We start from the raw sequence: 19,209 nt of genomic DNA on the forward strand, positions 1-19,209 counted from the left end.
GTGAGACGAAACAATCCTTTTCCAGCTTGAGACCAAGGACAACCTATACAAATTTCAGGTCCCAAAAAGCATAAACTACAGTGGACTGAAGAGAGAAAACAAGAAGGATAGGACTTCATAACCTGAATCTGTAATTGGACAATTAACCTCAATATGCAAATGGACCCAAACATAAAAGTGCGAAACCTTGCCACCGGTCGTCCATTTTGTGACCATTTTGGGTCTATCTTGGGTATAGCCCTGGCTGGGCTCTTGTACTGCCCAAGGTGTATCCTTCAAGGCCTTTTAATAAATACCTACTTTATTCTCTTAGCTCTGTCTAGCCTCTGTTCTAGGTCAGCCTCTCAAGGCATCAGTACGTGGCATGCTCAAAATCCATGGCCTTCTCATACTTCTTGGCAGATTAGGTTTAAGAAATACATACAAGATCAGTCTTGAAATATGTGCCCATGTCAACAGAGTTAAAAAATGAGAAAAGAAAAAGGAAGGAATACTTAGCCCACACCTTTGTTATATTGTGAGAATAAAGTTGATTATTGACAGCAATATCAAAGTTGAAGCTGGGAGCTTTCAGTACTATTCACCTTGTTAGTCCAGAATATTCTGCTGAATGGAAATATTTGAAAGCATCCAATATTAGTGGTGCATTTAATCTGATTGGTATCTAAGCCTCATCTAGCTTCTCACTCCCTCTCCCAACAGTGGGATGGGGGAGAGAATTGGAGCAGCAAAAGTGAAAAAACCTTCAGGTTGATAAAGACCATTTAATAAGTGAAGGAAAGGGAGGTATAACCACATGATGTAAAGGCAATCATTCACCACCTCACGCCAGCAGACCAATGCTCAGCCACTTTCCAAGTGATGGTTATCTTGGAAGGACTCTCCCCCTGCTTTATTGATGAGCATAATGTTATACAGCATGGAATATCTCCTTGGCCAGGCAGGGTCAGCTGTCCCAGCTGTATCCCCTCCCAAACTCTTGCCCAATCCAAACGGCTTCCACTGAGATAGACTGTGATAGAAAAGGCCTTGACTCTATGCAAGCACCATTGAGCTGTGGCCAAACAGTTGTGTTTTACCAACAGTGGTATTGTCACAAATCATAGCTGTAGCCTCACACAGGATGCTAGGAAGAAAATGAGCTCCATCCCAGCCAGACCCAGTATACTACTGGACAACAAAGGAGTGATTACAGGTACTGAATTCAGATTACAAAAGCAAGTGCTCGGGTTGTTGACAGCTCTGCTCTAGACCAAGTAGGTGTTTACTTTATTTGGGTATATAGTATATAAAGTTGAAAACAGCTTTATATCCTAAATTCAACAGCCTGAGACTGTTATAACTAACAAAGCTATGAATGCCCACCTCCTTTAAGCAATACTGTATTTCTTTCATGAAAATAAAAGCTATACATATTATAAATTATAGAACTCTTTCCATGCAGGACAAAGGCTGTTTTTAAGACAAGCTGTGCTTTACTGAACTTGTATTGCCTTTTTTAAATATAGACCTTTACACAAATCTCATTTGACTTTATTGCCTTTCAGTCTTAAGCTTCATGCTCTGTCTCCTTCAGTATTTGAAAATCAATTATTTCAAAGTATTAATGTTATGAAGAGTGAGCAAAATTTACACTAAAAGAAATTGTTCAAAACATTCAAATTGCTTGTAATTATTTAGAGTGGCCTCACTTAGATGAAAAAACAATTACTATGCTTATATCTTACTCTTTTGTTAGCTTACCAGCTCATTTTAATTTTCAAAACTCATATGCTTACATACTACTCACTGTATAGTAGCAGCCTGCACTGTCTCAACGACAGGATATTAAATACCCTGCACTCTGCTTCCATTTAGTGTAGAAAGGAATCTAGATCTGCTGCATCCAGAAATGGAATTAAGTTATCACAGTATATTGATTTCAACACTGAGAAATTGTGTGTCTTGGATGAAAAATTTAAATTTGAAATAATGTTAAAGTAAAAATAAGAGAGAATATTATCTGTTCATTTTAAAGAGTATTAGAAATATGAGACAAAATTAAGAACTGAAAATTCAGGTTTCTGCATCATCCTCACTCAACTCTGATGTTATTACTTGCCAAAATAACTTGGGTTTGTTCCCATAGCTTAGCTAAAAGTTTATTTGTTGATATATGATCTCACAAAAATCTTTCTCTGAGTTGGGATGGGAAAACAGCTTAGACATCCAGCCCTTCCTCTGGAAAGGTTTTGTAAAGGCTCCATTGCTTTGGTCAGACTTTTGTGTCTGGGCTCATAATCTGGGAAGAGCAAAGCCATGAATCCCTCAAAGTTATTATTTTATATAGAGTGACCTGTTCTCAGGCTACTTTTTAGGTTATTTCAACCAGGGAGGTTGGCAAGAAAGATGAGGGTAATACCTACCTATAGTATAATAGGCTCTTCCCACTAAGCTCCTGAAAGCTGAAACACTGTGGATTTTCTATCTTATAAATATCCAGTTAAAGAAGAAAAAGGAATCAGATTATCCCCGAATTTAAGTGATACTGGGATCCCATTACAAGCAGAAACTTTTTTATGTTCCATTGCCCGAAGAGTTTTCTGAAATTATTTCTTGTAGAGTTCAGATTGTTGAACAATGATGTTTGAAGTTTGGAGGAGGAAGATTTGGATACAATGGAATTATCTGAGATGTGACCATCAGCCAGGAGAACAACCACAGACTTTCAGCCCTCTTGAGGACCAGACCCAGCATATTTCACTCGCCTTGGTGAGTCCTCCCTGGCCTACCTACAGGGATGATATCCCAGGAAAGTCAGGGTGCAAAGAAGGCAGAAGGGAAGGCTGCTGGGCACCTGCTTCTCGTGCCTGTATGAGGCTAAGAGACAGAGAGAGTACCAGCCTCAGGAGCTCAAAAGTGATTTTCTAAATAGTGAACTCAAATATTTTTGCCAGTAGTCATGTCAAATGGATTAGAAAATTGGAGAAAGTAGGTTGGCAGACATTTTATTAATCTGACTGTACAGATTAGGAACTCCATTATTCTGAAGTTTGCTCTTTTCTAGACCTGAGAGAGAAACAGGATATTTTGAATCTAAGTTTTCCACACATGGAAGAAACATCAAATCACATTACAAATTTTCAGAGAAAGGAGCTGTGGTTTATGAAAAACCATGTTCAATTCTCATTACTGGTTATCAACAGCGTCCATCCTCAGTGAAAAAATTCTAATTTCTACTGTATAAAGCTTGAAGGAAGTACACAAGATGATTTTAAAAAGTGGATTTGTTTTCTTCCATTTAATGTTAAATCTGGTTTTCTTTTTTTTCCCCCTGAGGAAAGGAACACCGCTTTTTTATCTTCTCTTGAAATATTTTTTTCTCTCTAGTTCTGATGAAACTTCACTACTTCTGATGAAGGAGGAAGTGGAGATGCCAACATTTGATGCTGATTCAGAGGCACCCACCACATGCTATAAAAGCTGCTGCCTGAAAGGGATTATGTGTTCCTTGAACTATTATATGCTTAAGGAGATATGAATAAACTTCCAAATTGCAAAATGATTGAAAAAATAGAAATACTCCCACAGAAAAGAAAAAAAAAAAAAACCAACAAGGAGAACCAAAAAGGAACTAGAAGAAATGGAATCAATTCATGACAAATTTTGCCAACACATTTTATATGAATAAGATGTCAGATGTCCTGGAGTTATTTCTACAACTAGTCTACAAACAAGAACTGTCAGTACAAGAAAAAATGGGTTGCATCTGCTTATTCTTTAGTTCTAGAATATTTACAAACCTGTAGCAAAGAATAATCCAAAAAGGCTTTCTTGTTCAGTAGATGATACAATGAAGAATCAGAAGACTAGTTTGTTCTGTTACAATTTTGAGCAGCATTGAGGCTAAGTCATGCTAGACACTGCACAGACCATATATAAGCCCTTTGACCTCATCCTCTAGATCCTGCATCAGAGAGTGAAAAACATCTAAAAAGGGACCCATTTTTCAGAGCTTTTTTAGTCAGACATTGTCTCTTACATAGGTGTGATGGTCACTTTTCACTGAGGCTATTTTCATCATCGTTACTCTCAATCAGCTCCTTAAAATATATTAAATAACTTCAGGTCACCATGCTGTTTTTGATAAGTGCAAATTATTATCTACTTCTTGGTCTGAAAGTTCAGACAGGAGAAAAAGCCACACCTTTAATTTCACTAGTCCTTGGCATTTATCAGAGGATTTTTTTAATCAGCAAAGAATCATAGTGGGCTGAAAATCTGAATTCAACAATCCAGGAATTACTGAACCAAGCTATTTCATAATATATTGCAGTTCAGTTTCAGTATAACCCTAAGCTTTATTGCATTCTTTTCTTTTCTTTAGAAGCAAATTTGCCTTAGGCACACTATTTTGGACAGTCTAGAATACATCCTCCATAAACCTAAATTCATATGGTAAGCTCTTATTCTTAAATCCAATCTTATCCTTATTTTGGGAGAAAAACTAAAGATAAGGATCAGTTTCTACACTTGGCCTTAGCTGCTTCAGAAAAAGGAATGCAAACTGACAAAGCGTCTTTATTTCTACTTATTATTCCAATTACTTATCTGCACTTTGGATCATGATTGCTTCTATTTATACTGGGAGCCTACACATTGCACTATTTCTGCATGACTGCTTGTCAAACAAACACCTCAGACAACGATAAACAGCTCTGTTTGATAATTAGAAATTCAGAATTTTTCAGGGGAAACAAGTGAATATTTTTTAAATAGAAGGTGACTGAGCTGCGAAATGGGGCTGTATGCCTCAAATTTAGTAACTGAGACAGCTAGAAGTAAAAAAAATCCTAAAAAGATCAGGGCTCACAGTACATAAAGCAAACTTTTAGTAACAAAACATATTTACACACATGAAACATTCAAAGTTTGTAACATGCTATGTAGCAGGTGGCTGCACTCTGTAGACATTCATAAAAAATAATTCAGGTGATCCCATTCTGACTAAAAAGTTGTTCAAAATTAGCATTAAATGAATGGGTTTTTTACTAAGGAAGTACAAAAAATTGTATATAGGTTGCTCTGCCTCTGTTTTGAAAGGCCATTAGAAATGGAATTAATATGTAATAACAGTTTTCATTACTAAAAAGACATTATTTTAGCTCTTGTTATAAAGACTTTACACGCAGCACAGACAAGAACACAAAACCTGAACAATATTGTATGTTAGGAAATGATGTAATTAAGTCAAAGTGACAGTCATGTTTCTATCTGAAAATTAGGGCAGCTAATGGGGAGCATTGACACAAACTGTTTTTAGCCTTCCAAGAACCTGAGGTGGCAGTGACATGCCCTATGGGTCTGGCTCTCAGGACACTCTCTGTGACAAATTTTCTCCTTCACACACTGTGGAGCAAAGTAGCACTAAAGAATTACTTGAGAGGAAGTCTGTCAGCCCCTATAAATTTGGGCAGAAAGGCACAGGCGATTTTGAGGGAGCAGTACTTGATTTCCTTCCAAGGAAGTTAACATAATGCAGTCCACTTGTTAAGAGCCTGCTGTGGCAAGGTGTTGAGAGCTCTCTGGTTCAATGGGCCGTAGTCAGCGTGGGATGCTGAGCACATTTCAAGTTGCTCCCTGAATCATGCAGGCATCCAATATGCTCACAACTGTTTTAGCAGTCACCCTAAAGATTTGCACATAACCCACGGACACAAAAAAAAGAAGGTTGAAGCATATGGCAAGATTTTAAATTTCTCTGAAAGACATCAGAGAACTTTCCATGCAATCACAAAATATTACACATTCAAATGCTTAAAACTATTTGTAAAAGATCACTGTCATACTGCAGGATTGATTCTTCTGTTATTCTTCTTTTGCTTCAGTGAGCCCCTGCTGAGAATCTGAGAGTGCATTGGCTCCACAGGTTTTTATGCAGTAGCATTTATTGAAAGATACCAGCAAACACAGAGCTGTAGTTAGACAGATGCCAGCATAATTTCTTTAGCTGCTAAGGCAGGTTTATGTATAGAAATCCAAACTTTTGCAGGTTCAGATTTGTCCTGTCATCTACCCAGGATGTTTGCTCCAGCTGAGAAGTTTCAGAGGGGCGCAAGTTCCCAGACAGGTGATATCTGCAAAATGCTGCTCTTACTCTCAGTCCCTTGCTCCCCCATTCATCTTGTGTAAACTACACATGCTGAATTGCTATCTAATCCTAGAAGGTCCTTCTAAAACTAACTTACTGCCAGTTTTGGCCAGACAGCTGCTTTATCTTCCCCTATGTTCAGGGCTCAGAGTCGCACCCCCTTTCACTGACAGGAAGCAAGTTGCCTTACCCTGCTAATCTTTTGAGATTGTCACAACAATTCAGTGTGGCATGTTGACAATACAGCTAAACTCAGTCCTTCTGCTCCAAATGTAGATGTCCCTTACACTTTAGATAAAGGAAAACCTTTGCTAAATCCTTACCACAGCCATGGTTATAGTGACATTTTTTGGTGCCAATATTTGCTTCAGCGGTTCCTCGCTCCTTCTCTCTCCACTCCTCCATCACCATTCCAGCCCTTGTGTTGCCCCATTAATTATGCTGCTACAACTGTCTTTCAGGACATGCCAATGACCAGTATACAAATAATTTGGCAGGGAAAATGAAATCATGTTTAATGCTGGTCAGTTTTCCCACCTCATTCTTCCTACAGGCCTGAAGAGTGGCACCAAGAGAAGAGGTGGCGTGTCAGGCATACACATCAGTTTCACCACTAACAGATGGTCTGTGCAGCCATGCCCAATGAACTACATTAGAAACATGATTCACTGGGAAAGTTAATTCAGTTATACAGGCTGACTCACCACAGGTTTATTGTGGAATAGTGCAATTATGCTACCCTCTACAGAATACCAAGGCTAGTTTGGCAAGACAGCTAAGCTGACCTAACACTGTGTCACTGCTAAAATTGGCTGTCCAGTCTCTCCTCTCTCAGGCCACCATGAATGTGCTCCTGCCCCAGACGTCCACCACCATGGGCACCTAATCGACCCCAACAGGAGCTGTAATTCTATTAACATATTTTTATAGGGTTCATTTTTTTCCTACGTCTAGAACCCTAAACCGAGTCACCACGGGGACAAGTGCCATGCAAAGGAGACAGGGCAGTCATGCAGTTGGGAATGAGATGGCAGAAAAGGGATGAGACTGGCTCTTTGGGCAGCAGTGAGCAATTAAGCTGGTTTAGATTTAGGGTCAAACTACATAATGACTAAAGAAAGCACAAAGAAGTACTACCTATCTGTCAGTCTCCAGTGAACATAAAAGGGCAAGAAGGCTCATTTTCCTGGCTTAACGTGGTGGCATGTGTTAGTACCAGGCAAAGAAAGTGGATTAATTTCTGCTGAAACAAGAGTTTTGGGAGGATAACAGGCATGGCTCATTAGCTCCACTAGGGGTAGGGGAGGGGAAGGTGGCTTTTCCCCTAAGGGCTTAGGTAAACACAGAACTTTACAGGAAAGTGCTTTAAGCAGCCAAGCTTGAGAGGAAATATCAGACTAATATTTGCACTCTAGCTGTTCTTTCAATTAACAGCAGAGATACACTCTATGGAAATTACAAGATTGATTATGCTTATTCTCTATCCCATGCAGACTGTCATTTTTAATAGCCTTTTACTGATTCTTTGGTAGAAGATTTCTGAAATGCATCTTCCCTCAGCTGGTGATTTGAAAATATGGAGACTTCAGCATTAATGCCAGCCATGGAGTAAGAAGGGTTAATTTGGCATCCCACTTGGCCTGAGATTTTCCACTTCTTATATATGCCTGTGCACTAAATGAGAGAAGCTAGGCTATGCAGATGAAGAAGGTCTTCTTAGAAAAAAATATGATGCTTGGAAGGATGTTCTTCTACTCTGAATACCTGGATCTAGTGGAAAGTGTTCCTGCCCATGGCAGGGGGAGTAGAACTAGACAATCTTTAAGGCTCCTTTTAACACCCAAAATTTTATGGTTCTATGAATACAGACACAGGAACAACATCAACAAAAAAGAATTATAGTAAATTAAGAAGATTATTTCTCCCTCTCTCCCCTTGCCCACAGAAAAATGTCATCTGTGAGAAGAAAGACCTGGATTTTATTTTCTACTTTTTAGATTTGTTGTCTTTTTTTAATCTAAAATTTTATTTTATAAAAATATGAACAGATACAGGTAATTTTAAGGTGCATTTGGAATTAAGCTACCATTAGTTAGTATGATAGAAGCTTATTGGCTATACTATGAGCCACAGGCCCATAGCCCATGCCTTACATTTAATCAGAACATTGGACATTTTTATCAGCACCTATTTTTAAGTAGTAACTCTTTGGTTATAACACTAAACACCTGTTTCAAGTCAAAAGACTCAATGAATTTAGCTCCAATCTTTGACAGCTTCACAGAATGTGGCAGCAACTTGGGCCATAGGTTACAGTCTGCACAGGCAGGGCTACCTCTATGGACATATGCCACCAAGCTTGATGAATATAACCCAAGAGATCATCAAGAGCCTGAGCAGACCTCAGCATGACAGGTGAGCAATTTGTTTAGCTTTTGTACCATGAATAAAGGTTTAGCAATAAACTGACCATCCCAGTTAGCAGCTTACAGCACTGCAAGTGGACTTGAAGCCAAGTGGTTCTCCACTGGTGACATGTTTTCTCACAAACAAAGTCTGTCAAGCCAGTTTTCCTTTTAGTTCTTCTTATTTAAGGTTTGGGGATAAACCACTGGCATTTTAAAGGAGATGAAACTGTGACTTCTCTGTTATGGAATCCAGCCCTTCAAAGTTCAGACAGAAATTCCAGGTTGTTTTGTTATCCAGTCTTGCTTATTCACCTGTTACCAGCCCCACAATGTTTCCATTCAACAGAGAAAAATTTGCTTGATTCCTACCTCTCAACAAACAGAAATTAACTGACTTGCTTGCAACCATGCATGAAGACATTAGACCCAGCTGCTGTACATCTATAGCAGGCCTCGAGTTAAGATTAAAGCAGTGTACAGTGCCAAGTAAATTGACCTAACCAGCAGTTTTCTCTGGAAAGAATACTGAACAGCACTGTAATATACCTCCTCTAATTTTCTTGTGTCAGCACTAAAGATAACATTAGGTATTTGCTTCACATCATTTACAAGCAAAAAAGCTTGCATGGGAAAGTGTAGCAAGGAGATGAAGCAGTAAGGGAAAAAGCCTGGTGAAATGCAGGTTTGTGGGAAGGAATCTGGGACAGAAATAGGGAAGGGCATTAAAGCCTTTCCTTTGGCATTCGCTTTCTCCAGAGCTGCCCCACGCTGCAATGCTTAAAAAGAACTGCCTGCACAAAGCAATTCAGGACAGGTTCCTGCTTCACTTGAGCAACCTTATCCCAGAGAGAGCTGGTACACCGTGCAGGTTTCACACTGTTTCCCATGCAGGCACAGCCCCAGCAGCAGAAAGCCCCCAGGTCTCACCCTGAGCCTGGGTTTCCACGCGGTGCCTGCAGCCGTCACGGCACTGCCGGCAGGGATTACTAATTCTGGCAGCGTGGGACTGCAGAGCTGACACCTGCCTACCCAGCCCCAAACCTGCAGCTTCCTTCACAGGCCCTCCTGCAGACATCACATTGGAACAGCTGTCAATCACCCGTGCCCCAGGACAGATCCGTGCAGATGACCTGCAAGTGAAATATTTCCCCCTATTAATCCCTGAGAGCCACCAAGGGCTCCCTTTAACAACTTAAGATGTCACTCTGTCAAACAAAAATGGTACTAATTTCTGGTTACGAAGTTTTGTTTCCTAGTAATTACTTATATCAAAGAAGAAGAAGAGCAAATCAGTGACCTGTTCTTTGCTCTTGGTTTTCTTTGAGCCCACTGATCCTTGGGATAGCAACAGCCATAGGAATCACAGCTTCCTAGGACCTGGCAGCTCCACAGTCTAGCAAGTGTGTTATGGTAGTGAGCTTGAAGTTATGCCCTAGTGAGCAAAGAGCAGCAAGAAAGCTGAGCAGTGAACAGCCAAAGGGACCAGGGATCAAAGGATACTCCATCTCCTGGCTATGGTGGGGTGATAACAGGGCAGGCCAAATACATCTGCTAAATATGGTCTGGAGATGGTATCATCAGTGGGGACTTCTTAACCTACACTGAAGGCAGAAACCCAAACCAAAACATGAGCTTGGAAGTGTGTTAATGTTTAGCTATTCATAGCCCAGCTGACCTGGCAAGCCGTGTACTTGTTCCCTCTGCCAATAAAATTATAAGGATCTAGATACTTGGGGTTGCATATGAGAGAGAAATCTTAATGAATTCAATATGGCACCTTCATGTTGCTTATTTTATACGGCTACTCAAATACTTACAATTTAAAAATATAAATGTATTCCTTCTGTGGAGACACAAAAACATGGCTATTGGGCCCCTATTGAAAAACAGCTTATGTGGCAATTTTTAGCTAGATTTGGTTTAAAAATGAACTATGCACACATAAAAAAATATCTATTTTTCTAACGAGAGACTTTCAAAGAGCCTTTTGAAAATTAGCTATGCATTGGAGCCAAATATTTCACAAAAATAACTTGGAAACAATACACTGGTATTTTTTTCTTGGATTACTCTCAAACGGAGGCTTCTGACTATAATAGTATGCAGCACTTGCATGATATGGACAATTGCCTTGGGACTGAGAAATCAATTCTGCAAAGCACTAAAAATGCTGAAGATCAGCACTTTGTGGGATATCACCAGTTCTTTCTGGGACTAGTTAGTTGCTGAGATACTCAAACTGACTTAGTGCTACTGATATATTTCAAATTTTAAACATAATCTGTATGTCTTAATACTACTTTTGCAAATGGTTTTTCCTTCAAGCATCTACAGATAAATCCTTTAAAGTCTCTTCTGCAAAAGACCAATGTTTGTGAGTATATACTTCAAGGAAAACTATGGATTAACTCTGTAGGTCAAGGTATATGCAACATTCAAAACTGTGTTTTACTGGAAATGGTTAAAAATATTGCTTCAGGATGGATGAATTACTTTTATAGAGAATACACTTATGAAAAAATAACCAGGTAGATATTTGTGGTTTAAGAAGATCTAATAGCAAATAGAGGATCTATTTTTTTAAAGCATATATGGACTACGATGATTTTACAGTGTCTTGGATTGTTCAGCTATTCAGAAAAATTTAACCACCAGTTTCTCCTATTCAGCTGCAACACTTCTGAAACAAGCTAATACTTACAGATTAAAGTGGTGTTCTAGATATGTAACTGGAATGCAAAAATTTTATGATGAAGATTTAGAGAAAAATTAACATAAGTAGCTGTGCCAGGGCTGGTTGACTTTCAAATACCCACCCATACCTTGATTTTTCAGAAAATATTTGCTTGGCTCTTAAAAATCTGTTTCTCTGATTATTTTTTCTAAAGTGAAGCATCTCTAATCACAAGTCACTTGAAAATTTATTCTTTCTTCCCACTAATGCATTTTGATAACTACACTTTCTACACTTCTATCAATAGTGAAAGAGTGAAGAGAGAGTTTCTAAAAGTGAATCTTGTCAGCAAATAAGTCATTAGTATGCCACCTAAATAGCTTCAGTCTTGGCATGCTAAATAGTCATGCTCTGATAAGATTTTGGCATGACCCTTTAATTATTCTTGCAAAGAACACAAGTAATTAAATCATTATGTACTCAGTTTTCTTGATTTGGTATCGGAATTGGTATTGTTCCCAATCAAAGGCAATATACCTATATGCAGAACATGACTGTTACTATTACACTGTAAATAAGGCAGTAACTCTCAAAAAATACAAAATAAATGACTAAAGCATATTAACTCTGCAAACATTACGTGTTCAGCTGTCATTCTCTCAAAATAGGGAATAATGCAATCTGCTCTAAAATGCCTATATAAAGGCTGAAGAAGTAATCTGCTTTCTTTACAGAGTTTCTCAAACTCTCTTCTATAGCACAATTGGCTTTGTGTGTGTTTGGGGAAAAGGTGTCCAAAAGCTTTGTGAATTATTCAAGAAATCTAAAAGTATTACAGAGGACATGTCCCAGAACACTTTGTCCCTGGCTCAGGGCCTCTGCTCAGCAGCACACACTGAAGGAAAGCATAGTCTGAGGCCCTATAATTGATGCCTACTGGTGATTCTTTTCTTTGCAGAGATCTTCAGCACCTGCTTGCTTTCTCCCCATAAGTGCCAGTGCGGATGCAGACACGCAGTTGTCTCTGCACTCTTTCTATTTCACCATGCTTTCTTTTCATCCTGATCTCTCTGGATTAGAAGGCTAAGGATTTGGGCTTCAGGTCCCAAACTCTTTTAATCCTGCCTGTAAGTGAAATGCACACATGGAAAATAATGAGTCAAAGTGACCACTTACCTGATGATTTGATACAGAATCACAGGATTGCCAGGGTTAACCTAATCCAGCCATCATTCTACCACCACCATAATCACCCCTAAACCATATCCCCAAGTTCCACATCCAGATGCCACTTGAACATTTCCAGAGATGATGACTCTACCACCTCCCTGGGCAGACTATTCCAACGTCTAACCGCTGTTTCAGTAAAAATTTTTTCCTAATATCAAATCTAAACCTCCCCTGATGCAACTTAAGGTCCTTTCCTCTCGTTTATTTGAGACATGGCAGAAGAGACCAACTCCAGCCTCACTACAAGCTCTTTTCAACCTCCTTCATACTAGAGAACCTCCAGTTCTCTCAGCTGTTCCTCACAGGACTTGTGCTGCAGACCCTTCACCAGCTTCACTGCCCTTCTCTGGATTTGCTCCAGCATCTCAATGTCCTTTTTGAAATGAGGGGCCCCAAACTAAACACAGGATTCAAGGTCTGGCCTCACCAGGGCTGAGTACAGCGGGACAATCACTGTCCTGGTCCTGCTGGCCCCACTATTGCTGGTACAAACCAGGATGCCATTGTTTTTCTTGGCCACCTGGGCACACTGCTGGCTCACATTCAGCTGTCTGTCAACCAGCACTCCCAGGTCCCTTCCTGCTGAGCAGCTCTCAAGTCACCCCTCCCCAGGCCTGCAGTGCTGCATGGGGTTGTATAAATGGTTATATACCATTGAATAAATTCTGGGGAGGGATGATGGTACAGAAACAGATTTAAATTCTCAGTGTGACCACAGATACAACTCTTGGCAGCTCCTTTTTCAGCTACAAACTTATCCAAATTATCTGTCTCAGATAATCAGCACTACCTGCTGCTCTGCCATCTATCTGCTGCATTTACAGCCACAGCCTGTGGAAAGGAACTGAGACTAACAACCTCACACACAAGTTTAGCCTATTTCATAGACCTCCAAGCACTTAGACATAGCCCATGGAGACTGAGAAGCACAAAGACACTGGCTATGAGATTGCCTATGTAGCCTTAGTGTGGTCCTTCATGTGTGTGCAGTATGGCACAATCATCTTTACACACATGCTCATTCCATCCCTGTCTAATACCACGCACAAGATGGGCATATTCAAGAGTCACTCTTTTCCAAACATGTCCCATCAAAACCACAAAGTTTCACAATAACTAAGTAAGGCACATTGTAAGGATGACCTGGAAGGCAGCAGAACCCATGAAATAGAGCACTGGGACATTGTTTTTACTTCCAGGTTTGCCAGCACCATTCCAGCAAGATGCTCATTTCCCCATTCATAACATATGCAGAATAATATCAGCTTTCTTGGTAAAGTATTTGAGATAGATATACCAGAAAAAAAGGATTTTCAAGAGTCAGGTCTTTCTTTTGAGAGACAGGAGTTTCCCACCTCACACAGTCCTCCCTTCTCAGTGGAAAGACTGAAAAAAACTCTACACCTTTCAGTTTAAAAAAAATCTAAACATTCCTAATCCTTGGATCACACCTGGAACTATTTATTACCAAGATCTGATTCTGTGATGGGATTAGTTCAGCCTCAGTGTTACAGTAACTCCACAGTGGTTTCACTCATAACAGGGAATAAAAATACATACTTCTGGAGTTATGTTTCATATTAGATGGTGAGCATATTTGTATGAGCCCTTATTTTCCCATTCAGCTTCAGAGGATCCCATTACAGAGTTTTGTAAGGTTATTTTCTACTTCTGCATTGGGTCAAACTTTCCCCAGGGTACACTTCTAATTCACGGTCTTCTACATTATTATTACCCTTTTGACCTAAATGATTAGCCAAAGTTTGAAGCCCTGAGGGCTGTTTCTATTAGGAGGAGAAAATTATGAAGTCAAGCATCTTTTAGGCATATCTAGTTAAAAACTTCAAAATCACCCACCCCCAATTTTACTCCTGTTTCCTTCAATGCAGGAGACATACAACAACAAAAAAAAATCCTTGCCTTCCTTTCTTGAAGCCTTTTCAACCAGCATTGAGACCTTTGTAGGATTGCCACAGTGATTATCAAATTCTTTCTTATTTTCACATTCTGTTCCTCCTTTGAGTCTCCTGGTATGCTTTTTCTGCTTTTTTCTATCTTTGGCTTTTGCCCTACTCTTCCAGACATATCCAATTTCCACTGAGATTAATTTAATATCCAGTCATACTCTTCTTCCACTTAATTCAAGTGTCTGAGCACCCTCACTTATGCTTTTGTTTCCAGAGGTGAAATGCGCTGGAGTTTAGGGTGGAGGCTGCTACTGTTTGAGCTGCTGCTAGCATGAAGTTACCTGTTCCTTGGAAGAAGGATCTAATGTTCACCAAATTCCATGGTACTTCACACATTCACATGTCTGGAATGCTGGGAGACCTTTCTGGTTTGCTTACATAGCCCACTCATCTGGCTCCAGAGGCTGCAGCCAAACCAACACTTCTGCTGGTTGTACCAGAGCAGTGAGTGATGGCAGCAGCCCTGTCCTCCCCCAGCCTCCTCTCCCTCACTTCTTGTAGGATAAACAACTGTGATAGCTCAAAGGATGGCGTGGCAGAGGGTCAGGAATGAGAAGTCAGGAGTGAGGGAAAGGCAGGACGGTGCTTCTGGCACTGGTGTCAGCACACCTCACTTGAAGCATTCATCAAACCAGCCTCATCCATTGCAATCTCCCTGAGCTCTGAGCAAGCAGAAATGCTTGTAAAGTGGATGCCAGTAGCTGCCAGTTCTAATCTGAGAATGGTGTGGAAAAGCAGTGAATTTTTAAATTATGGCAGTTATGTAGAGTAGCATAAGTGTCTCAATGCTTTCTACCTGTCATATTTCAATACCTATCCAAAATGAATTAAAGAACATAACAGAAAACATGCTCAGGATGAGTTCCAACTAACACAAGGGGGTTTTGGTATTCCGTCGCCCTAGCAGCTGAAACCCTTCAAAATTTTAAGAATGTAGGAACCTCCATAAGACCACTGTGGAAGACAAGTGCAATTTACAGTGACTTGCCCAACATTAACAATGGCATTTGTGGCACAGCACCCACATCCTCACCTCCTCAGCCATCTGATCCCAGGGCTTTCTCACAAAGGGAGTCCAACAATTATCTTGGGGAAAACTTTGTGGGAGTAAGCTCTAAAATTAGCTATAGGGAAGCACATCAGAGAATGCCCTGCTATTATTTCCTCTTGCAGATGCACTTTCTCAAATAAAACTCCAGCACCAGCTCTTGAGGCAATGCACTCAGCATTCTCTAAACTGCCCAAACAGTTGTGCTATACCTATAACCCCAATCTAATAACACAAATATTGAAGCGGAAAAAGCTTGCATAAAATCTATATTGCCACATTAATCTCAAAAGGACATTTGGCTAATATAAAATTCAGCATCATCTTCATTGATGGTTCAGGGAAATAAAGTTGTAATAAATTGCCTCAAGGCAAAGTACTAATGATTGAATGAGGCTATGCAATTAAGATGTAAGTTTTTAATCACCTTTGAGGTTAAACATAGAAGAATTATGTGTAAAAGGGCAATTAAATGCCAGAACTTTCAATCTCAGGTCTCCTCATCAAAGATTCAGTTACCTAAATTGTTTTCCACTATTTCAGAGGAAGAGCTGGGTGTAACAATATTTCATGCCCCACAAGAGGAAGTAGAGAATACTCTTTCAAACAAAAGCATTACCAGGCTATCAAAATCTTAACAAAGAAAAATAAACGAATCAAGATTGATCTCTAGTGCTCTCAAGTTCCTGAATTCCTAAATGTTAACATTAAGTTATAAAAGGGAAAAGTAGTGGAAAATGTAGCCATTATCATCTTCATACCACATCCTCAAGTAATGTATATCTTCATGAAATGTGAGTTGCATGAGCAGTGCATTTGATATTTCTGTAACTTTTTATATAATTTCACATGCTCAGTTTAAAAATATTTTCCTTCTGAAATGGTTTAAAATTTATTTTTAAGAGAAAAATGGATTCATTTATGGTGTGATCCTGCAGATGCTTATCTATCTGACTGTCTTTGAGTAAAAATATTCAAATTAAAGTGTATTCAAAATTGTCAAGCCAATTTAAGTTTTCTTCAAGGGGCACATGATAATTCATAGTACTTAGTGACTGAAAAATTAACCATCTTCAATCTACTGTTATTTGTGAAAGTTATAGGAACATGCTATGCATAGTATTGAAAATAGTAACCTTTTGCTACATTTCCAAGGAATGTTAAGATGGAGCAATTTAATGACCTGATTTATTTCATGAGGTTTTGTGCCCCTATCTCTTGCAGAAAAAAATGGAGAAAAAGAAATATTAGAAAAGAGGTTTCTCACCCAAGATCACTAATATTTCTATTACTGCACTGTAAGATTTAAAACTACTATATTTTCATAATATAAACAAATAAAGACCATATGCAATTTTCCCTTGGGCAGAATGAAAAAGGGAGAAAAGAAAAGAAAGAGGCACATTTGACAGATGCTAGTCACTTACTACATGATAAGCTGTTAGAAGGCGTATCTATTTCAAAATAACTAAATAAATTCAAAATTCACACCAGTTTTTTGCAAGAACTCACTGTTTTTATTTTAGATTAGGAATGTGTTGTTTTGCTCTAGCTTAAAATAGCCATACACAATCCTCCTTTAAAAAATGCCACACTGAAAAATGTTCCCTTAAGATACACATGACAAAACTGACTCTCCTAGTGATTGAAGTGAAACCAAAGTACCCCTAATTAAAAACCTACCTCCAAAGTGTTCAGAAGAGTTTAGGAAGATGGGAGGAAAAGAAGTGTATTAAAATATGCTGCTTTTTACCTTATGCAAAATGTGTGTCTTTGTCTTCTCTTCATTTACACCTCTAACCCTGTAGCAACAGTCACAGTTGTACTGTACAAGTTTCCCTGTGCATTGGTTTGAGTAATTATTGTTATTTACTACTGCCATTTTCATCAGGTAAAAAGCCAGTTCTCTGACTTTCAATAAACCTTCAAGTCTCTTCCCAGAGCTATTTACAACAGCCTTTCCAGCTTAACATTTCTGAGATGTGTAGGCAGGTTTCCTGACACATGGAAAAGAGTGCGAATTACTGGAGTATTCAGCATCATAAAACACAGTCACTGATATAAAAGCTGAAAATGTGCATACCAGCTTTTTATTGTGCGTTTACAACCCAATTCAAGTTTATGAATAAAGTCTCATTAAAAGTTGAATTATTGCATATTGGGTCCGCTGGCATTATAATAACACTAAACCAAAAACCAGAATCAATTGCGTTTCTCTTGGCTCTATGCAACAGAGCTTCTCCCTGTACATCTGTAATTTTTAAAAATTCCTCCTGCTTCTACAACAACCTTCTGCTAATTTTCTTCAATTTTCTGCTCCACTAACTTAAAAGTCATTTCCTTAAGAAAACAGATGACAGACAACCTGAGTGACTGATTATATTGTGCCATCACTTTGTTTTTTCTCTGAGGCCTTGGTTTAAGAGGATGGATGTTAGTGTAAATGACAGAAAGGGGAGCTTCGCATAGGATTTCACTTCTGTTCAAAGACAAGCTAATGCAGCCTTGCTGAGGTGCAATCAACTTGACAAATGGATGCTGTGCAGCCCTGTGCCTCCCACTGAAACCCGAGAGTCTGATTTACACAATATTCCCCCTGTAAACGGAGGGAAGCCCAAATTCCAATCAGACTTAACGCTGCTCGGCTGTATAATGGGTTGATCTGATAATTCCTCCCATATAATGAAATCTGATAATAGTGGGAAAAAATACATCAGAGAGAATGGAATACATTAATGAACTTGTAAAAATACACTTAAGTCTTAACAGATTTAATAAACAGAGGAAGGATGGCTCAAACCGGGAGTCTTCATATGTGGTCAGCAGTTCTTGGGTTTAACAATGAAGCTGACTGAAAATACAGAGTTTTTATTTACAATTGACTACATTCACCACACCTTTTTTCAGATGGCCAGGAAATGAAAAAAAAAAAAAAAGCATTTAAATATCAAAGTAAGCTTTGTAATATGTTTACATGTCTTGCCTTGTTCTGTTTCCCCTTCAAACTAAACTAATTCTATGATACAAGCTGTTTTCTCAGGGAAATGTGAGTCAGATAGAAATGTTTTCCGACATGAAAAACAGTGTTTCATTTACTGACTGGAAAGAATAGGAAACATTTGCTTTTAGACTTTTAAGATTTTTTTGAATTGAAAAACAAAGACAATTCCATTTCAAAACACTTTTCACACAAGTTCGACAGCTGGCATAAAAATTAACTGAATGTTTACATAGAAAAATGTGACAGAAATGTCTACTGCAATCAGTACTTTTTCTGTATCATAATAAACTCTCATTGTCATTGTTCTCTACAAATAAATATTTTGCCTTAGCAGCTACAATTGCGACCAGAAGCTGTTCTCACACATCTACAAGTTGAGTAGTGCAGGATTTTTAGGGTTTTATTTACTTTGCTGTTGTCACAAATAAAAGAAAAAAAGAAAAAAACTTATGCAAACATTTCATGCTGAAGTGAATGGATTTCAACAGCTGCTGATTTGGTGACATCGAGAACCCCAGTGGAGATGTCCTGCTGAATTAACGTCTTGGAAATGTTAAAAAGAAACTTCAAACAGCCCTTGTTTAGCAGGCGGTCGAGGCTCGCTCTCGGTGGGGATCATGTGAAGACTAGCAGAGCAGTCACTCAGTCATGAATCAGACTTGTCAATAGTTGCCTATTTTCTCAACAGGTGTCTCAATCACACGTCATAATCCTTCCCCCATAGGCTTCTGTTTAACAGAAATGGCTCTGG

The 19,209-nt window shown here is 39.0% G+C and overlaps 1 protein-coding gene and 1 long non-coding RNA gene across 7 annotated transcripts in view; one reads left to right on the forward strand and one right to left on the reverse strand.

Annotated features, from left to right (window-relative positions):
* Window positions 1-19,209, reverse strand: part of STAU2 (staufen double-stranded RNA binding protein 2) — a 170,983-nt gene that overhangs the window by 24,589 nt on the left and 127,185 nt on the right. The gene's annotated exons all lie outside the window — the stretch shown is intronic.
* Window positions 5-18,393, forward strand: LOC119696922. Its single transcript, XR_005255689.1, has 2 exons — window positions 5-2,751; window positions 3,370-18,393. It is a non-coding gene; the product is annotated as an uncharacterized LOC119696922 (long non-coding RNA).

This window comes from Motacilla alba, chromosome 2, assembly GCF_015832195.1.
Source record: "Motacilla alba alba isolate MOTALB_02 chromosome 2, Motacilla_alba_V1.0_pri, whole genome shotgun sequence".
NCBI classification, from domain to species: domain Eukaryota; kingdom Metazoa; phylum Chordata; class Aves; order Passeriformes; family Motacillidae; genus Motacilla; species Motacilla alba.